We start from the raw sequence: 16,703 nt of genomic DNA on the forward strand, positions 1-16,703 counted from the left end.
TCTCTCTCCTTAAGCTACCGTCAGTTATTTTTTCTGCTAAAATAGCAAAACTCATCTACAACTTGTTCAGAATGTTCTCGGGGCCGTACGGTGAGTGGAAGAACCAAGCTGTACCCACAGACTCCAAACACATGTAGTGCCAAGGTATGTGAGGCAGTGCAGGAAGTACATGCCCTACTTCGCCACGCAAGTGCTGACATGGAGCCCATCAAAAATATTGATCCCCCCCCCAAGCAATGAACTTGTAACTTGTGACGTCACACTAGTGGGCTTGTCTGCGATACTTCACGAACACTCAGTTCTGTGCAGGGCCCACAAGAACTCAATATGACAACGAAAAGGTATCCATTAAAGATCTTAACTTTGTCATGTGCAGTTAAGAATTACTACACTTGCCTAAAATACACATATCAAAAGAAGTTTTGCATCACCTCGATTCCGAGAGTTCCGTAACGTGTACACAAAATTGGAATAGATATCAACATAAACATCATTTCCGCCCTTTTTATTGCTCATGAATACCACACATTGCATGTTGTACCACCACACAGCGAGACCTTCAGAGGTGGTGGTCCAGATTGCTGTACACACTGGTACCTCTAATACCCAGCAGCACGTCCTCTTGCATTGATGCATGCCTGTATTTGTCGTGGCATACTATCCACAAGTTCATCAAGGCACTGTTGGTCCAGACTGTCCCACTGCTCAACGGCGATTCAGCGTAAATCCCTCAGAGTGGTTGGTGGGTCACAATGTCCATAAACAGCCCTTATGGATAGTGTTCATGTCTAGAGGACATTCAAGCCACTCAAGTCGAGTGATGTCATTATCCTGAAGGAAGTCATTCACGAGATGATGCCTTCCATGTCCACCAGCGGCATACATTGGCCCCACATAATGCCACTCGAAAACAGTAGGGAACCTCCACCTTGCTGCACTCATGGAACAGTGTGTCTAAGGCGTTCACCCTGATCAGGATGCCTCCAAACACGTCTGGTTGAAGGCATATGCAACACTCATTGGTCAAGAGAATCTGATGCCAATCTTGAGCAGCCCATTCAATTTGTTGTTGGGCCCATCTGTACCACACTGCATGGTATTGTGGTTGCAAAGATGGACCTCACCATAGATGTCAGGAGTGAAGCTGTGCATCATGCAGCCTATTGTGCACAGTTTGAGTTGTAACACGATGTCTTGTGGCTGCACGAAAAGCATTATTCAACATGGTGGCGTTGCTGTGAGCGTTCCTCCGAGCCATAATACATAGATAGCGGTCATCCACTGCTTTAGTAGCCCTTGGGCGGACTGAGCGAGGCATGCTGTCGACAGTTCCTGTCTCTCTGTATCTCCTGCATGTCTAAACAACATCGCTTTGATTCACACCAAGGCGCCTGGACACTTCCCTTGCTGAGAGCCCTCCCTGGCACACAGTAACAATGCGGACGTGATCGAACTGCAGTATTGACCTTGTAGGCATGATTAAATTACAGACAACACAAGCCATGTACCTCCTTCCTGGTGGAATGAGTGGAACTGATCGGCTATCGGACCACCTCTGTCTAATAGGCGCTGCTCATGCACGGTTGTTGATATCTTCGGGTGGGTTTAGTGACATCTCTGAACAGTCAAAGGGACTGTGTCTGTAATACAATATCAACAGTCAGTGTCTATCTTCTGGAGTTCTGGGGAACGAGGTGATGCAAAACTTTTTTTGATGTGTGTAATTACTCGCTTACCACCGGATAGCTGCTGGCATTTGTAAGACTTGCACTATCACGTGCTATAACGTACATCACGGGCCTCAGTGCTGGCATTAAACAAGTGCTTACTACTTTGGCACGTCACACTATGACAGTCCCTTCATAATGTATACGGTACACACGGGTATTGTATTGTTTGATCGCTAAAGTTGGCAGCGGCAGGACACGATACATTAGCGGGCCAAATTCGACCGAATTCTGACAATCCAGATTCAAAGAGCACTGGTTCAGGAAGTTGTGAACTACTTTCGATGGTGTGGAGAGATTTTATGCATTGATCAAACTGAACTGAGCCTGCTAAAAGTTTGGTTGCGTCCGCATTATTTTTTTTAAATTGATTACTTTGGTGTTTTTGTCGATATCCTTGTGTAATGTACCTTCCCCACGCACCCCCCCCCCCCCCGCCCCCCGCCCCCCGCCCCCACTCTACGCTATTTGCTCTTGCTGAAATGGGCATTTCAATATTTCCACTCCGCCAAAATTTCAAAAAAAAATTTTGTGGCGCAAATATCGTATCTCAGCACCGCATGCCAGTGGAATCAATAATGTTCAGTACAAACTGTAATACTTAACTTGGTTACAAGATTTGCTGGCCGAGGTTTTCTTTGAATAATATGATACTAATATTCTCAACTCTAGATGAAAACGCCATTTTAATCCACCCAGTCAGTCTCCATACTGTAAGATGAAAAGAAAGAGCGAGAAACAAAAATAAAAATAAAAAAAAACATGAGCTCACATCTGCTACAAAGTTCAGTCTATAAGCTTATTCCCAATAAAAACTTTTCCACACTTTGTTATAATTTCATTTACAATTACAGTTAATGTTATTATACACAGTTATTTTTGGAACAGTTTCTAGGGATGAAATATTTCACAGTCTCACCTAAATACTAATTCCTTTATAATCGTATTATAACTCTCACCAAATAATAGTAATACTTGGTCTTTTTCATATGTGGTACTTGTTATAATTCATACTTGAACTGTGCTTTGAAAATTAAATACAAATATTCAGTAATTGTTTGTTAAATGTAATAATACCATTTGAGGTTTTGGTTTTTAACATCAACATTATTTTGTGAGCAAACTTGTGGTTTTATAATACTTAGACTGATGAAGTACCTGGTACTTGCACATTTTTCTCTCATGTTATTAACCTTTTCAGTCACAGAGAAATAATTTCAAAGAACGGAAAAAACTGTTATTATGGTAGAATCTAAAATTATTAACAATCTTCTAAGATGTAACTTATATCGAAAAATGACATTCCTGACAACAAGCTTTCCAATAGAAAAATAGACATGTGTCGAGTGCATAACAAAACTAAGGTACTGTATATTTCAACTGTTTCTATGTTAGGTAATTACAGTTAACTATGACTTAGCTTGCTGTTGTACCTGTAGGCATAATTAGCCCTCATCTTTCACTTAATACCTGTGATTATGATCAGCAACAAATAGAAATAATAGACAAATGGGGAGGTTGCACAGCTAGATAAATAAGACTTACAGACAGATTCAGATTACTTTCAGTACCAGCCTACATACTTAATCAACTGTCGTCCACCTTAGTTGAGTGGTCAGCATTTCTAAATAGTATGCAGCAGGTGTAGTATCGATTCCAGGCCGGATCAGAGATTTTCTTCACTCAGGTACTAGGTGTTGTTTTGTCCTCATCATCACCAACATGCAAGTCGCTTAGTGTGGCATCAACTGAAAAGACTTTCAACTCAGCGGCCGAATTTCCCTGACTTGGGACTCCAGGCCATCAATGCCATACAGTCAGTTAATTCACTTACTCAACTAATGTCATAGCAGTGCTATGATTGGTGTAGTGTAGTTAGACTGTTCAATTTTTACAGGTTATTGGACCAGGAGAAAATAGGTTTTTTTGGAAGTCAATTATTGTCAGAAAGATGGTTCTACATTCTGTCTCTTCAAGAAGTTTTGAGAAAACAGTAAGAAGAGATCAAGTGATTATTTTACTCTTATCAGTTGGTGTTACTGTTGCATATTAGCCTAAAGGCTTTGACTGTTTGGCAAGCTATAAAGATACATAAAGGGCGGACTACCATGTGCAATGTTTATCAGAGGAAATCCAATTGAGCTACTTGTAAAGATATGCATTTTATTCAGCTTCTATTTGGAAGAATTCACGAAATTTAGTAGAGACCTATTTCAATTTAACATCCTTTGTCTTACTGATACTGCCATCAGGTATTGAATATACATTGACGGATAAAAAAATCACAGCACAATGAAAGAGTTGTGTGACATAAATAAAAGTTAGTAGGCATGTTTCCACATCTGAAAGATTATGTCTATTCAAATCTTATGCCAGTGGTGTAGGAAAGCTGCTAGTAGGCCATAGTGTCACTATGAGAATGCAGATCTGGTTTGCTTTAAATACATGCTGTGAAGGTCATGAACATTAGTTACCTTTAAGATTTATGTGGTAAGTTAATGCTAGTCAAAAGTGTCTATAAGGTGAGAAAGACTCCATTATCAACACCTCACTGAGTTTGAATGATGCCTTGTAATATGGCTACAAAAAGCTGGATATTTCTTCTTTGATACTGCAGAAAAACTTGGCAGGAATGTATCCATTGTACATGACTGCTGGCAGCAGTGGCCATGAGAATGTACATTCACAACAAGACTGGGCTCCAGATGGCCATGTGGCACTACTGAGAGGGAAGACCAATGTGTTTAGCATATGGCTCTGGCACATCATACTGCATCTGCAGCAGCAGTTGTCTCCACAGTGACACAATGTGTTAGAAATCAGTTACCTGAAGGACAGCTCCGAGCCAAACGCCCTGCAGAGGGCATTCCTCTGACCCAAAACCACTGTCGTTTGCAACTTCAGTGGAGCATACTGTAGGGCAGAGTGGAGGTCTGTTGTGTTTTCTGATGACAGCTGTTTCTGCCTTGTTGCCAGTGATGGCCTTGTATTGGTTAAGAGGAGGTCAGTTGAGAGCCTGCAAACAACTGTCTGCATGCCAGAGACATTGGATATACACCTGGAGCTATGGCCTGGGGTGCAATTTGGTATTACAGTAGGAGCACTCTCATGGTTATCCCTCGCACCCTCATTGCAAATTTATATGTCATCCTGGTGATTCGGAGTGTTGTGCTGCCATTTGTGAACAGCATTCCAGGGAGTGTTTTTCAACAGGATAATGCTCATCCACATACTGCTGTTGCAACCCAACTTTCTCTACAGAGTGTTGGCATACTGAATTCATTGGCGTTTTTGCACACTTTCAACATATTGTGTAAAGCAATGAATTTGTTAGAGACTTCTAGAATAAAGCTACTAGGCTTGCAGCATCTCTTGAATCTCCTGCCTGATTTTCTACATTTGACTACAGTGCAGTCACTTACCCAGTTCCTAACCAGATCGATGTCAGCTGTAGCTCTCAATTGTTCTAATAATGCTTTTGCTATTGCCAGATCATGTTGTAAACTAACAGATTATATTTTCATTATTTTATAGATACTCCATTGTATTTATCTCACCCAACTGGGAAATGTTGAAAATTGATACATCATCAATGAATGATCCAACAAAACTCAAAAAGGAATTTTAATGTAGTTCATTTTTAAGGACAGGCACATGAAAATAGTGTTTCCCTTCTGTAATCTGAACACTTTGGTCTTTTTTCAGCACATTTCAAAGCTCTTTGTCTGTTTGTAGATATTTGACATCATGGCAAAAGCACAATTCTGATGGAAAAACAGTCGTCCCTGCAGTTGGTATGTGTGTAACATCTTAGGCAGGATTTTTTGTTTGATGAATTCCTCTAAATTAGGTACATATAATGATTCATTACTTCACTGGTGATAGTAAAAAATTTGGATTACTTGTAAAATTGGTAGCTGCTGTATCTCAGATTTGGCTTTAGAGGTGAGCAATAATTAGAAATATATCTTTTACTTCTTCTCTTTGCAACAGTGACAATGTATTAATTATTTGTTGTTTTCTTTTAACAGTTGCAATCTGCATAACTTTTTCTCAGTGCATAAGTTTTAAAGCTCTTCTATTTTTTTTTTTTTTTTTTTTTTAATTTCAAAATTCTTATATGATAAATAATGGGGAAGAAGCAATATTGAAAAAGGGGGAATAAAAATTTGTTTAAGACATCTATGAACAACATTTGCACATTGTGTTATTTTAAATTTTTTACTAATTTACATGCAAGAATGTTTGTGACATCATTTTCTCTTTGCAGGAGTGTGGCTGTATTTTTGTGTATACCAAGCAGCAGTGCACATTATGCTACTGTGAGGAATTGTTCCCAATAGGTGAATGCCCATAATTTAAAACAAATGATGATTCAGACTCTAAGCATGCATGTATTCAACCATTTCCGACACATTAATATCTCACTAAATTATCACTACGCACTCCAAAGTGAAATGTGATTTAAACAAGACTCCTGTAACACTGTATTGTCTCAGGTTCGATATGAAAAATTTAAAACTCCACATCATGAGGGGAAAGCTACAGTCTACATAAAAAATGAAGATTTGTTTATAGGGATGGTGGGTATTTCAAGAACAGTGCTAATTAATGCCAAGAGCAAAAATACGTCATCTTTTAAATTCTACTGGTGCTGTTACTTTTGTAGTGAATACTGTATGTTATATTTCTATTTTGTGTGGTGGTTCATGTCCACAAAGGTTCCTCATGTCTAACAGATCTGGGCCTAAAAGGAGAATTCACTTGACCTATGTGTACTATAAGGAATTGTTGTGTGGTTTTTGATAATTAGTATGAAAGTGGGTAATATGACAAAAAAAGAAATAAGCATTAGGTGAAAGACAGTGCACATATTTATCATTTTATGGTAAAACATCTGTCCAGGTACTTAAATTTTATGTGCATATTGATTTCACATGTGAATGTATCACTGTCAAATGGTGTAACTTATTTTGTTTGTTTACTAAGAAGTTTTATTGTTGTAATAACAATTCTGCAGAATAATTATTAAAATTAAATATTACGAAAACTGTTGCAAGTTAGATATACAACACATTTATCCAGTTAACTGTTCCTTTTTTATTTATAAATAGTATGTATCTTGAAAGATAACACTAAAGATTAATAAATGTTGTTATAAGAGCATGAATAGCTTATATCTCTTATATTTTATGCAGAATTTGTGTCATAAATTTCCATGAAAAATTATTTTGTGGGCACATAGAAATTTTTTAAGTTTTAAGTGTGTAGCTTACATATAATCAATACAAAGCATTACATTGTTAGTTTATTACAATCTGTTGTCATAAATTCTATGACTTCAGCATATTTATTGCAAAGTGGATTAAAAATAATATTTTCCATAAATGATAGTAACTCTGTGCAAATTGTTGACTATTTGCAAAAGAAGCAGTATCATATTACACATTTACTTTCAACTGTAAGGACATTTCCATCAAAAACATTTGTTAATATCTGGCTCCCTCATTCCCCCCTTGAATTTTTATGTGTGTTCTAAACTATTCCCTCTTCTGTCATGTCACTCACTATTTTAAGGTACAAATTGAACAACAGTGGCTAACAGCTGAAAATTAATTTTGTGGATGAATTTGTCTTCATTTCCTGTTTCTTGTTCCCACTTCTTTCTTCAAGGTATTGTTGAGTACTCATTTTCCTTGATAACTTACCCTCTTACTTCTCAAGATATTGACTATCCAATGGCATCTAACATAATATTTCCTTAAGTCTAACATAGGAGACCGGAAAGAAAATGCATAATAAAGAGAAATTCCAAATACATGCATAAGCAGAAAGTGTGCAATATGTATCAACAGTAATATTTCAGATGAAGTACTAAAATTAGTTAAGAGTAAAACGCCACATTGTAACACCAGAGTAGCTAACAAGAATGTTCACTCATATTCAGGTGGGAAAAAAAACATTGTAGAAGACTGGCAGAATGAATCGACCTTATATTATTTTCATTCACAAACTAAAGAATATCAACCCCATTCAAAGGAATAACTCTACAAAAATTAATGTGAAGGGCAGTGGATATTATCACTTTTCACTGCAGTAATAAAAATGAAGGGTCATATTAGTAAAAGATTTTTATGGCTGCATACCTCATTCCTTTCTGCTCCTCACTAAGCTGAGTAATGAATAGTGCAAGGGCATTTCTGCTTCTGGTTTTATATTTATGAATGTTATCATTGTTTTCAAACTGTCACTGAAGGGTGACAACGATCTTCATAAGGGAGTAAATGTGCTATGAAGCGTGAAGCTTCAAAAATTTCCAGAATAATCAAGAAGCAACATGTAGGTGTCATCAGCCAAGGTTTAGCTCTCCTGGGATCTGTGAATGATAATCTGCTTTTACAAAAGGTGAGTGTAGATGAAAATTCTTGTCAGTAAAGTAAAAGGTACAGGGTGAATTGAACTACATGAAAAAGAAGTAAATTAGTTACAAACTATGGTGTCCACACACTTCATTCAACATGTAAACATCACTACAGATAATCAAAATATCCACGGGTGTACTGCCAGTCTATAGTGTCCAACGGGCACAATATTTTGGCGATCAAACATGTCGCCATCATCAGGTGAACTGACGGACTGAGCTCCTGTGAACGTGCCGGCACGGAGATCCGTACGTTCCCCCTGAGCAGCCATAGCGTATGGATCTCTGTGCCGGCGCATTCACAGGAGCTCAGTCCGTCAGTTCACCTGATGATGGCAACATGTTTGATCGCCGAAATATTGTGCCCGTTGGATACTGTAGACCGGCAGTGCACCCGTGGATATTTTGATTATCAAATACGCCGGGAGAAACTCAAGAATCACATCACTACAGATATTCAAATTTGGGTTATGGCATGTGCAATACATCTGCCATCATCAACAATGAGATGGTACACATTGACAGCAAAATTCTGCATGAGCAGCTGAAATATTGGGACATTAATGCGGTTGATGACCTCCTGAATGACTGTTTGTAGCTCAGCAGTTGTTTTGGGGTTACTGCTGACACCTTGTTTTTAATACAGACCCACAAAAAAGAGTCACTTGTATTCAGATCTGGAGAATATAGTGGCCAATTGAGGCCCATGTCAGTGGCCTCTGGGTACCCCAGATCCAGAATGCAGTCCCCAAAGTGCTCGAGGACATCGAACACACTCCTGCTTTGGTGGGCTAGGCTCCATCTTGTACACACACTACTGCAGCCTCAGGCAACTGAAACCACACTGTGAGCAGCAGCACTAGTGCATGGTGGGAGTGGCAACTGGTTAGGGGCAAGGCGGACACTGGAGCAGGGAGGGGGAGAAATAGTATGATAGGGGTGGTGGACAGTGAAGTGCTGCAGGTTAGATGGAGGGCAGGGGAGAAATGGGGAGGGGGCAGGTGATGGGAAGTAGAAGAAAAAGAGAGAGATAAAAAGATTGGGTGTGGTGGGGGAATGATGGATATGTAGTGCTGAAATGGGAACAGGGAAGGGGCTGGCTGGGTGAGGACAGTGACTAATGAAGGTTGAGGCCAGGAGGGTTACAGGAACATGTATTGCAGGGAAAGCTCCCACCTGCACAGTTCAGAAAAGTAGCTGTTAGTGGGAAGGATCCATATGGCACAGGCTGTGAAGCAGCCATTGAAATGAAGGATATCATGTTTGACATTGTGTTCAGTAACAGGTTTGCCCACTTGATTTTTGGCCACAGTTTGTCGGTGGCCATTAATGTGGACAGACAGCCTGATGATTGTCATGCCTACATAGAATGCAGTACAGCGGTTTCAACTTAGCTTGTAGACCACATCACTGGTTTCACAGGTAGCCCTGCCGTTGATGGGATAGGTGATGTTAGTGACCGGACTGGAGTAGGTGGTGGTGTGAGAATGTATGGGACAGGTCTTGCATCTAGGCCTATTACAGGTGTATGAGCCATGAGGTAAGGGATTGGAGGGCAGGGGCTGCGTAGTTAATTAGTTAGTTAGTTACATGTTCCATTGATCAATCTGATGGTATCCATTATGATGTGGAATATGTCAAGTGCATAAACAATGAAAACATGAATAAACTTTAAAATTTTTTATTACCTACCCCGTTCCCTTAACTGGCAGAAAATGCATATGGTATATCCATAGATTTATTTATTTCTATTCAAGCATTCATCTATGGTATAAGAGGAGTTGCAAAGGACACAAGATTTCAATTTATTTTTAAAACTGTTACTGCTGTCTGTCAGACATTTTGTTTCATCTGGTAATTTATCAAAAAGTTGTACAGCAGCATATTTTACCCCTTTCTGTGCCAAAGATAGGTTAAGTAGAGGATAGTGTAGGTTATTCTTTCTTCTGGTGTTATAATCATGAATGGACGAGTATACTGTGTGTGCGGTGGAATACCACTGTGGGAAGGGTGGGAAGAATAGTGGGTAGGACATTTATCATTCCAGGGTAAGACAAGAGGTAATCAAAACCCTGATGCAGAATGTAATTCAGTTGCTCCAGTCCTGGGTGGTACTGAGTTATGAGGGGAATGCTTCTCTATGCTGGATGGTGGGACTTTAGGAGTTGGTGGGGGGCTGGAAAGATAAGAAATGGGAGATTTGTCTTTGTACAAAGTGTGGAGGATAATTGTGATCAGTGAAGTCTTCAGTGAGACCCTCAGTATATTTCAAGAGGGACTGCTCGTCACTGCAGATGAGATGACCATGGGTGGCTAGGCTGTATGGAAGGGACTTCTTGGTATGGAACGGGTGGTAGCTGTTAAAGTGGAGGTATTGTTGGTGGTTAGCGGGTTTGACATGGGTGGAGGTACTGGTGTAGCCATATTTGAGGTGGAATTCAACATTTAGGAAGGTGGCTTGCTGGGTTGAGAAGGACCATGTGAACCAAATGGGGGAGAAGTTGAGGTTCAGGAGGAATGTGTGTAGAGTGTCCTCACCTTTGATCCATATAGGAAAGATGTCATCAATGAATCTGAACCAGGTGAGGAGGTTAGGATTCTGGGTTTTTAGAAACGATTCCTCTAGATGGCCCATGAATAGGCTTGCATAAGATGGTGCCATGCAGGTGCCCATAGACATAGCCTGGATTTCTTTGTAGGTAATGTCTTCAAAGGAGGAGTAATTGTGGGTGAGGATATAGTTGGTCATGGTGACTAGGAAGGAAGTTGTTGGTCTGGAATCCACTGAGCATTGAGAAAGTGTTCAATAATGGTAAGGCCATGGGCACTAGGAATGTAAGTGTACAGGGAGATGGCATAAATAGTGATAAGCAGGGAACTGTGTGGTAAAGGGACAGGAACTGGAGATAGTCGATGGAGGAAATGGTTGGTATCTTTTATATATGAGGATAGGTTCTGGGTAATAGGCCGAAGATGTTGGTCTCTGAGAGCAGAAATTCTCTCTGTGGGGCACAGTAACCAGTCAAAGTGGGCCATCCAGGGTGGTAAGGTTTATGGACTTTAAGAAACATGTAGAAGGTAGGAGTGCAGGGAATGGTGAGTGGAGAGATGGACTCCAAGATGTGGTTCTGGGATGGACCTAAAGATTTGAGTAGTGACTGGAGATCATGCTGCATACTGGAATTGGAGCACTGTGGCAAATTCTGTAGGTGGAAATAGCTGAAAGCTGGTGGAGTCCTTCCGCCAGGTAATTCTTGTGGTTCAAAACAACAGTGGTGGAGCCTTTCTTCACAGGTAGGATTATAAGGGTGGGATCAGATTTTAGGTGGTGGACTGTGGTTCTTTCTCCAGATGGAAGGTTGAGGGATTTGGGGAATGATGGTGAGGCAAGATTTGAGGTTAAGAAATTCTGGGAAGTTAACAGGGGGTGGTTTGTAGGCCATGGGGGTGGATCACAGTTGGATGCATTAGTGAACTGAGCTTCTCTCCTTTTCTGCTACTTTCCACCCCCCCCCCCCCCCCTCACCTCTCCACTGTCCTCAGTGTAACCTGCAGCACTTCACTGTCCACCACCCCCACCATACTATCCCTCCTCCTCTCCAGCCTAGCCTTCTCCTTACCCCCACCCTGTCACCATTCCCATCAAGCATTGGTGCTGCTGCTCACATTGTGGTTTCAGTTGCCTGAGACTGCAGTAGTGTGTGTGAGTTGCCTTTGCATAAGTGTGTGGAGAGAGAGAGAGAGTGTGTGTGTGTGTGTGTGTGTGTGTGTGTGTGTGTGTGTGTGTGTGTGTGTAAATTTAGGGAAATCACAGAAAACTTAAATCAAGATGGCCGGACGCTGGATTGGACCGTCGTCATCCTGAATGCGAGTCCAATGTGCTAGCCACTGTGACACCTCACTAGGTACTTTAGATTAATCTCCCCTCCTTCTGTCAGCTGACAGTGAGCACATAAAGTGGAATAACCCATTAAGCACCAATCACAATCAGTCTAAATGAAATGTTAAATAACCAACTGACTATTCCTTGTATTGCCTGTCTTGTATTTTGACATTACATCACAGCCAGTCCACATTGTAGGGAATAACAACATGTGACTGTTTTTTGTAACCCTTTTTTTAACATGCGACGGATTTTTTAAATGTGTGCATGTGAGGCACCAATTGCTACAGATTATATGTTATTAGTATTTTTAGTTTCGTATAATGTAAGTGGCCTGCCAGTGCTACTTCATTGCTTTCACATGCACAGCTGTAACAGACGGTCATGACATCAGTCTGCAGGACACAACTTGTCCTTTACTGACCCTATAATACTCTACCATCTTACACTGCATCCCACATACATTCTGAAGTAAAGCTTTTAATAGACAAATGGGTGATCGCCCACTAGTTGCGATGCCACAACTGTTTGCTACTCCACACCAAAAGTCAGAATTCAGACACTATTATCATTTTCTTTTGTGAGTATCCTTCTCATTCACATTATGATAGCCCAGACATCAAATAACTCTACCATTATTGTTTTCTATTTTCTATATTAGATTATCATTTTCTTTCACTATAACATTACTTTTGCAGTGTCCTCTCTTCTTCATACTCATTTGCAAACATGTTAAACTTGTAAGGAATGATAGCTCAGACATGGAACAACTCAAACATTATTGTTTTCTCTTGACAGCACTGTCTTGTATTTAGGCGACATCTTGTAAAGGAAAGCAACAACCACAGAGTATAAAAAGCACAATCTCACATAAAAAATGCAAAAAGGTCCAGCAAAGTGAAAGGAATAGCCTTCACACCATGCCACAACAAGAAAAGATCATTCCATGGATTACAGGAAATTCAAGTCACTGGCCACAGCTTCATCCTGTTTCGATTCACTGGTCAAGGAAACTGTGCAAATACAATTGGCAGACAACCTGATCAAACAAGTTCGAGGTTTTCAGCTCAACAAATTGTGGAATTCACTCACTTAACATCTGTGCTCTCAAAGGAATTATTGCTGTGAGACTTCCCAGGCTGGCATTCCAACACATGCCATCAATTTTAATAGCAACCAGGTAATCCATTAGCACTGAATTTTTGCCGACTCTCCACTTACATTCCTTTGCTCTTAGTTGCATTGAGTTTTATCTGTGACTGATCTGTGCTATCCTCTCTGTTTACCTTTCCCCTGTTGTTTCATAACCTGGGTTATGAGTAACTGAATCCACTTTCCCTTCTTCCCTTTTTTTCCCTCTTTCTCCTCCCTGATGAAGGAACAAAGTTCCAAAAGCTAGGATACATACATTTTCTGTTCTGTTTTGTGTATCTATCGGCTGTACTGAGCTGAGGTAAGGACTGGCCAGCCCCTCTATCTCTTTGTTAGTATTTGTTTCAGTTCTTTCTTCATTCAGTCATACCACGATCACAAAGAGTGTATAAAGAAACTGGAAGAACTATGTTTGAAGAAGTTGTCAACAGATGAACATCCTATTCATAATCTGTGCCACATTAGTTGGTGTAAATATCTACAAGCTCAGAGGGATAACAACCCCTACATTCACAAAGAGAGGCTTCCAAATTGTATTCTGGATCTTGTCAAGCCCACTTATAGGTTTCTGGCTGATCGTGCACTTCTCAAAAAGTGTGTTCATGGCAAAACCCAAAATCCAAATGAGTCTCTAAATTCACTCATATAGAAACGATGCCCTAAAAACACATTTGCATCTGCTACAGTTGTCAGAATTGCAACCTATGGTGCAGTTATTGTATTTAATGATGGGAACATCAGGAGGATGAAGGTATTAGAAAGAATGGGCTTCAAGATAGGAAATTTTACTCGAGACATCTTGAGAAAAATAAGATTTACAGGGTATCTCTGCAGCTGAAAAGTCAGTTGAAGGCCTGGTAATATTACTATGGTAGGAATATGTGATTGAATACATAACATATAAGTGAAAAACAGAATTTTAGTAATTCACTTGATTTATTATCTACACTGAGACTGTTTTTGCTTCTTAGGGAATTGCTTATATATATAAACTTATATAAATAGTGAAATAATTGTGATTTGGCTGTATTTATGTGGTAATGGAATTTCCGCTCCCGGGATTGGAATGACTCCTTACCCTCTCCCTTAAAACCCACATCCTTTCATCTTTCCTTTTCCTTCCCTCTTTCCTGACGAAGCAGCCGCTGGTTGCGAAAGCTCGTAATTCTGTGTGTGTGTTTTGTTCATTGTGCCTGTCTGCCGGCGCTTTCCCGCTTGGTAAGTCTTGGAATCTTTGTTTTTAATATATTTTTCCCATGTGGAAGTTTCTTTGGCTGCCGGCGCTTTCCCGCTTGGTAAGTCTTGGAATCTTTGTTTTTAATATATTTTTCCCAAAACACACACACACACACACACACACACACACACACACACACACAACACTCTGTGTGTGTACATCTGTCCTTTTTTTCCCCTAAGGGAAGTCTTTCCGCTCCCGGGATTGGAATGACTCCTTACCCTCTCCCTTAAAACCCACATCCTTTCGTCTTTCCCTCTCCTTCCTGAAGAAGCAACCATCGGTTGCGAAAGCTAGTAATTCTGTGTGTGTGTGTGTGTGTTTGCGTGTTTTGTTCATTGTGCCTGTCTGCTGGCGCTTTCCCGCTTGGTAAGTCTTGGAATCTTTGTTTTTAATATATTTTTCCCATGTGGAAGTTTCTTTCTATATTAAAAACAAAGATTCCAAGACTTACCAAGTGGGAAAGGGCCGGCAGACAGGCACAATGAACAAAACACACAAACACACACACAGAATTACTAGCTTTCGCAACCGATGGTTGCTTCTTCAGGAAGGAGAGGGAAAGACGAAAGGATGTGGGTTTTAAGGGAGAGGGTAAGGAGTCATTCCAATCCCGGGAGCACACACACACATATCCATCCGCCATAATATATATATATTATTTTTCTTAAACTTCAGAACTGCCCATACCAATCTTCTAAGTTACTTCCAGGATGCAGTTATTAAATTGTTTGGCTACCTGACTACCTTAAGTGATTTCTCAGCTTCTCTTTAATGCTAATATTTATTTAATTTATTTGCCTGAATTATTAATTTAGAACATTATTCAGGCTGTAGGCCACCCACATTACACTTCCAGCACATCTTTGCACTGCAAGTTATCCTTGGCCCACAGCCATCTCTCCTCCAGAGACTATTTACAAATACCACAAGGGCATCATCTACAGTGGATACAATACTGTATGCAAACAGTCCCTTCATACTCCACTTGTTACAGGTGCCACCAGAGGGCAGCCATGCATCAGAGCAACTTCCAGCACATTCATTCAATAACTCACTTAGTTCTGGGCAAGAACTGGCTACACCTTGTTGCCCATCAATTGGAACTTGTCAAGACCAGACTGTATGCTCTGCTCCATGTCACACCATCTCCCCACTGCTTCATTGCACACCACACAGTGCAGCCTTCCGGGGTGCCACCCTACAGCCAGATGGGATGAATCTTCCTTTGGAATTTGTATAATGCCTGTGGACTCATGTCTGTTACTTTCAAGTAATCGCAAATGATTTTTCAGTTGTTATTTGATATAAACTTATATGCAAACTTGTGCTATGAATAAAGTATTCTTTACTTCAATGTAGTAATCATCGTTTACTACTGTGTGCATCACCAAATCTGGAGCTTAGTAATGTTGTTGAAGGAATTTGCAGTTGGTTGGTAAAAAAGGCTTAACAATGACAACAAGGATAAAAGACATATTTTCTGTTAAGCTCTTGTCTCATGGAAGACATTACTTTAGTGTCAAGGTTGGATGCTTTGTTTGTGCAATGACTTCACACTGTGTGTACATTTATGCACTCTGTGGGTTTAAATACCATTTGTTCATTTGCTATTTCCATTGTGTTTCTGGAGGCCATTGCTAGTGGCAAAATAATATCACATGGGATGGTTCATCATTGGTGCAACTGTCTGGGATAAACCAGTGTCATGAGGGATGGTTCATCACAGGTCCCTGGTATTTCATGTCTGTGTGTCAGTGCTGATACAGTGTCAGACTTCACACCAGCACCTCCTCTGGCTGTAGTGCCATCATTCAATTTTTGTGCAATCTCTTCATCTCATCCACATCCCACCTGCCTCCACCTCAAGCAATGTCCAACATTGCTCCACTCATGGCAGCCATAGTTGACTGTTCTCACATGGTTTTCATCACCTGAACGTCTGCTGGTGACAAGGTTTGAGTCCTAATGCTATAGCACCTGGGGCCATTGGCCACTGTTATTATGTCCTGACTCTTTGGCCCCCTCCTTTCAACTATGCCTGATGCAGCCCTGCCATTTCATGCCTTTGTCACAGAGCTACAGTCATGGATGTATACCTTATGAGGGAGGCAAAGACCTAGACAAATTATCTGACTCCTCCAACATCCCTCCATCCACATTACCTGTCCTCATCCACCACCCACTTTCCACCCCCTCTTGCCATGAGCCTGATGATGCTTTTATCACACTGCACCTTCACCATGAGGGTGCAGCCATGACTGGCCTCCATCAGAAGGATGG

The 16,703-nt window shown here is 40.6% G+C and overlaps 1 protein-coding gene across 1 annotated transcript in view; it reads left to right on the forward strand.

The window, feature by feature from the left end:
- Positions 1–6,685, forward strand: part of LOC126267939 (uncharacterized) — an 892,931-nt gene extending 886,246 nt beyond the window's left edge. Inside the window, exon 10 of the mRNA XM_049973250.1 lies at positions 5,998–6,685. The gene's annotated coding sequence lies outside the window, so the exon portion shown is untranslated. The remainder of the gene's footprint in view (positions 1–5,997) is intronic.
- The last annotated feature ends 10,018 nt before the right edge of the window (positions 6,686–16,703 follow it).

This window comes from Schistocerca gregaria, chromosome 4, assembly GCF_023897955.1.
Source record: "Schistocerca gregaria isolate iqSchGreg1 chromosome 4, iqSchGreg1.2, whole genome shotgun sequence".
In the NCBI taxonomy this organism is placed as follows: domain Eukaryota; kingdom Metazoa; phylum Arthropoda; class Insecta; order Orthoptera; family Acrididae; genus Schistocerca; species Schistocerca gregaria.